At 72.8% G+C, this 5,484-nt stretch overlaps 1 protein-coding gene across 1 annotated transcript in view; it reads left to right on the top strand.

The window, feature by feature from the left end:
- The first annotated feature begins 61 nt into the window (after window positions 1-61).
- Window positions 62-5,484, top strand: part of RNF40 (ring finger protein 40) — a 37,893-nt gene continuing 32,470 nt past the window's right edge. The window contains exon 1 of the mRNA XM_073546289.1: window positions 62-157. The gene's annotated coding sequence lies outside the window, so the exon portion shown is untranslated. The remainder of the gene's footprint in view (window positions 158-5,484) is intronic.

Genomic DNA, 5,484 nt, shown 5'->3' with positions numbered 1-5,484 from the left:
GTTCACTCACCATTAGCCAATAGTAAACCGGCCTCTTATAACTGACACCCTCAGCAACCAATAGCAGCGAGCGTGTGACCCGGGGACGTTAAAGGAGTGCAGGCGGATGGATTGTCAAGGCGCATGCGCAGAGATGCGAACGAAGATGGCGGACACGGTAAGAGCGAGCGCGGCCGCGGAGTCCGACTGTGAGCGGCGCGAGGAGCCCAACCACCGCCCCCTGCTGCCCGCCGGAGGGAATGGCGTCATGTCTGGGGGTCGATAATAACAATGAAGGGAAGGAAGAGCCCGAACAGCGGCCGCGGCGACCCCGCTACCGGCAGTGTGTTCTGCGCGACCAGCCGTGCTCTTACTGCCGAGCCCCGCACAGCCCCGCCCCCCGCACTAGTGATGGCCGGCTGTGACCCCGCCCCCCGCACTAGTGATGGCCGGCTGTGACCCCGCCCCCCGCACTAGTGATGGCCGGCTGTGACCCCGCCCCCGCACTAGTGATGGCCGGCTGTGACCCCGCCCCCCGCCCTAGTGATGGCCCGGCTGTGACCCCGCCCCCCGCCCTAGTGATGGCCGGCTGTGACCCCGCCCCCGCACTAGTGATGGCCGGCTGTGACCCCGCCCCCCGCACTAGTGATGGCCGGCTGTGACCCCCGCCCTAGTGATGGCCGGCTGTGACCCCGCCCCCCGCCCTAGTGATGGCCCGGCTGTGACCCCGCCCCCCGCCCTAGTGATGGCCCGGCTGTGACCCCGCCCCCCGCCCTAGTGATGGCCGGCTGTGACCCCGCCCCCCGCACTAGTGATGGCCCGGCTGTGACCCCGCCCTAGTGATGGCCGGCTGTGACCCCGCCCTAGTGATGGCCGGCTGTGACCCCGCCCCCCGCCCTAGTGATGGCCCGGCTGTGACCCCGCCCCCCGCACTAGTGATGGCCGGCTGTGACCCCGCCCCCGCACTAGTGATGGCCGGCTGTGACCCCGCCCCCCCGCCCTAGTGATGGCCGGCTGTGACCCCGCCCCCCCCCCGCACTAGTGATGGCCGGCTGTGACCCCGCCCCCCCCCCCGCCCTAGTGATGGCCGGCTGTGACCCCGCCCCCCCGCCCTAGTGATGGCCCGGCTGTGACCCCACCCCCCCGCCCTAGTGATGGCCGGCTGTGACCCCGCCCCCCGCCCTAGTGATGGCCGGCTGTGACCCCGCCCTAGTGATGGCCCGGCTGTGACCCCGCCCTAGTGATGGCCCGGCTGTGACCCCGCCCTAGTGATGGCCCGGCTGTGACCCCGCCCTAGTGATGGCCCGGCTGTGACCCCGCCCTAGTGATGGCCCGGCTGTGACCCCGCCCTAGTGATGGCCCGGCTGTGACCCCGCCCTAGTGATGGCCCGGCTGTGACCCCGCCCTAGTGATGGCCCGGCTGTGACCCCGCCCTAGTGATGGCCCGGCTGTGACCCCGCCCTAGTGATGGCCCGGCTGTGACCCCGCCCTAGTGATGGCCGGCTGTGACCCCGCCCCCCGCCCTAGTGATGGCCCGGCTGTGACCCCCGCCCTAGTGATGGCCCGGCTGTGACCCCGCCCTAGTGATGGCCCAGCTGTGACCCCGCCCCCCGCCCTAGTGATGGCCCGGCTGTGACCCCGCCCCCCGCCCTAGTGATGGCCCGGCTGTGACCCCGCCCCCCGCCCTAGTGATGGCCCGGCTGTGACCCCGCCCCCCGCCCTAGTGATGGCCCGGCTGTGACCCCGCCCTAGTGATGGCCCGGCTGTGACCCCGCCCTAGTGATGGCCCGTCTGTGACCCCGCCCTAGTGATGGCCGGCTGTGACCCCGCACTAGTGATGGCCGGCTGTGACCCCGCACTAGTGATGGCCGGCTGTGACCCCGCCCCCCCCCGCACTAGTGATGGCCGGCTGTGACCCCGCCCCCCCCGCCCTAGTGATGGCCGGCTGTGACCCCCCCCCCCCCGCACTAGTGATGGCCGGCTGTGACCCCGCCCCCCCGCCCTAGTGATGGCCCGGCTGTGACCCCGCCCCCCCGCCCTAGTGATGGCCCGGCTGTGACTGGGGTCACTAGTGCTGTGACCCCGCACTAGTGATGGCCGGCTGTGACCCCGCACTAGTGATGGCCGGCTGTGACCCCGCCCCCCCCCGCACTAGTGATGGCCGGCTGTGACCCCGCCCCCCCCGCCCTAGTGATGGCCGGCTGTGACCCCCCCCCCCCCCGCACTAGTGATGGCCGGCTGTGACCCCGCCCCCCCGCCCTAGTGATGGCCCGGCTGTGACCCCGCCCCCCCGCCCTAGTGATGGCCCGGCTGTGACCCCGCCCCCCCGCCCTAGTGATGGCCGGCTGTGACCCCGCCCCCCGCCCTAGTGATGGCCCGGCTGTGACCCCGCCCTAGTGATGGCCCGGCTGTGACCCCGCCCTAGTGATGGCCCAGCTGTGACCCCGCCCCCCGCCCTAGTGATGGCCCGGCTGTGACCCCGCCCTAGTGATGGCCCGGCTGTGACCCCGCCCCCCGCCCTAGTGATGGCCCGGCTGTGACCCCGCCCCCCGCCCTAGTGATGGCCCGGCTGTGACCCCGCCCTAGTGATGGCCCGGCTGTGACCCCGCCCTAGTGATGGCCCGGCTGTGACCCCGCCCTAGTGATGGCCCGGCTGTGACCCCGCCCTAGTGATGGCCCGGCTGTGACCCCGCCCTAGTGATGGCCCGGCTGTGACCCCGCCCTAGTGATGGCCCGGCTGTGACCCCGCCCTAGTGATGGCCCGGCTGTGACCCCGCCCTAGTGATGGCCCGGCTGTGACCCCGCCCTAGTGATGGCCCGGCTGTGACCCCGCCCTAGTGATGGCCGGCTGTGACCCCGCCCTAGTGATGGCCGGCTGTGACCCCGCCCCCGCACTAGTGATGGCCGGCTGTGACCCCGTCCCCCGCCCTAGTGATGGCCGGCTGTAACCCCGCCCCCGCACTAGTGATGGCCGGCTGTGACCCCGTCCCCCGCCCTAGTGATGGCCGGCTGTGACCCCGCCCCCGCCCTAGTGATGGCCGGCTGTGACCTCGCCCCCGCACTAGTGATGGCCGGCTGTGACCCCTCCCCCCGCACTAGTGATGGCCGGCTGTGACCCCCGCACTAGTGATGGCCGGCTGTGACCCCCGCGCTAGTGATGGCCTGGCTGTGACCCCGCCCCCCGCGCTAGTTATGGCCTGGCTGTGACCCCGCCCCCCGCACTAGTGATGGCCGGCTGTGACCCCGCCCCCGCCCTAGTGATGGCCTGGCTGTGACCCCTCCCCCGCCCTAGTGATGGCCGGCTGTGACCCCACCCCCCGCACTAGTGATGTCCGGCTGTGACCCCGTCCCCCGCACTAGTGATGGCCGGCTGTGACCCCGCCCCCCGCACTAGTGATGGCCGGCTGTGACCCCCGCCCTAGTGATGGCCGGCTGTGACCCCGCCCCCCGCCCTAGTGATGGCCGGCTGTGACCCCGCACTATTGATGGCCGGCTGTGACCCCGCCCCCCGCCCTAGTGATGGCCGGCTGTGACCCCGCCCCCCGCCCTAGTGATGGCCGGCTGTGACCCCGCCCCCGCCCTATTGATGGCCGGCTGTGACCCCGCCCCCCGCACTAGTGATGGCCCGGCTGTGACCCCGCCCTAGTGATGGCCGGCTGTGACCCCGCCCCCCGCCCTAGTGATGGCCGGCTGTGACCCCGCCCCCCGCCCTAGTGATGGCCCGGCTGTGACCCCGCCCTAGTGATGGCCGGCTGTGACCCCGCCCCCGCACTAGTGATAGCCGGCTGTGACCCCGCCCCCCGCACTAGTGATGGCCCGGCTGTGACCCCGCCCTAGTGATGGCCGGCTGTGACCCCGCCCCCCGCCCTAGTGATGGCCCGGCTGTGACCCCGCCCTAGTGATGGCCCGGCTGTGACCCCGCCCCCCGCACTAGTGATGGCCCGGCTGTGACCCCGCCCCCCGCACTAGTGATGGCCGGCTGTGACCCCGCCCCCCGCACTAGTGATGGCCGGCTGTGACCCCGCACTAGTGATGGCCGGCTGTGACCCCGCACTAGTGATGGCCGGCTGTGACCCCGCCCCCCCCCGCACTAGTGATGGCCGGCTGTGACCCCGCCCCCCCCGCCCTAGTGATGGCCGGCTGTGACCCCCCCCCCCCCGCACTAGTGATGGCCGGCTGTGACCCCGCCCCCCCGCCCTAGTGATGGCCCGGCTGTGACCCCGCCCCCCCGCCCTAGTGATGGCCCGGCTGTGACCCCGCCCCCCCGCCCTAGTGATGGCCGGCTGTGACCCCGCCCCCCGCCCTAGTGATGGCCCGGCTGTGACCCCGCCCTAGTGATGGCCCGGCTGTGACCCCGCCCTAGTGATGGCCCAGCTGTGACCCCGCCCCCCGCCCTAGTGATGGCCCGGCTGTGACCCCGCCCCCCGCCCTAGTGATGGCCCGGCTGTGACCCCGCCCCCCGCCCTAGTGATGGCCCGGCTGTGACCCCGCCCCCCGCCCTAGTGATGGCCCGGCTGTGACCCCGCCCTAGTGATGGCCCGGCTGTGACCCCGCCCTAGTGATGGCCCGTCTGTGACCCCGCCCTAGTGATGGCCGGCTGTGACCCCGCACTAGTGATGGCCGGCTGTGACCCCGCACTAGTGATGGCCGGCTGTGACCCCGCCCCCCCCCGCACTAGTGATGGCCGGCTGTGACCCCGCCCCCCCCGCCCTAGTGATGGCCGGCTGTGACCCCCCCCCCCCCCGCACTAGTGATGGCCGGCTGTGACCCCGCCCCCCCGCCCTAGTGATGGCCCGGCTGTGACCCCGCCCCCCCGCCCTAGTGATGGCCCGGCTGTGACTGGGGTCACTAGTGCTGTGACCCCGCACTAGTGATGGCCGGCTGTGACCCCGCACTAGTGATGGCCGGCTGTGACCCCGCCCCCCCCCGCACTAGTGATGGCCGGCTGTGACCCCGCCCCCCCCGCCCTAGTGATGGCCGGCTGTGACCCCCCCCCCCCCGCACTAGTGATGGCCGGCTGTGACCCCGCCCCCCCGCCCTAGTGATGGCCCGGCTGTGACCCCGCCCCCCCGCCCTAGTGATGGCCCGGCTGTGACCCCGCCCCCCGCCCTAGTGATGGCCGGCTGTGACCCCGCCCCCCGCCCTAGTGATGGCCCGGCTGTGACCCCGCCCTAGTGATGGCCCGGCTGTGACCCCGCCCTAGTGATGGCCCAGCTGTGACCCCGCCCCCCGCCCTAGTGATGGCCCGGCTGTGACCCCGCCCTAGTGATGGCCCGGCTGTGACCCCGCCCCCCGCCCTAGTGATGGCCCGGCTGTGACCCCGCCCCCCGCCCTAGTGATGGCCCGGCTGTGACCCCGCCCTAGTGATGGCCCGGCTGTGACCCCGCCCTAGTGATGGCCCGGCTGTGACCCCGCCCTAGTGATGGCCCGGCTGTGACCCCGCCCTAGTGATGGCCCGGCTGTGACCCCGCCCTAGTGATGGCCCGGCTGTGACCCCGCCCTAGT

The sequence above is a fragment of the Dendrobates tinctorius genome, unplaced genomic scaffold (genome assembly GCF_039654945.1).
Source record: "Dendrobates tinctorius isolate UK_male_01 unplaced genomic scaffold, ASM3965494v1 ptg000146l, whole genome shotgun sequence".
Taxonomy (NCBI): domain Eukaryota; kingdom Metazoa; phylum Chordata; class Amphibia; order Anura; family Dendrobatidae; genus Dendrobates; species Dendrobates tinctorius.
Note: the sequence above shows the minus strand (reverse complement) of the source record. Positions and strands in the feature narration are given on the sequence as shown.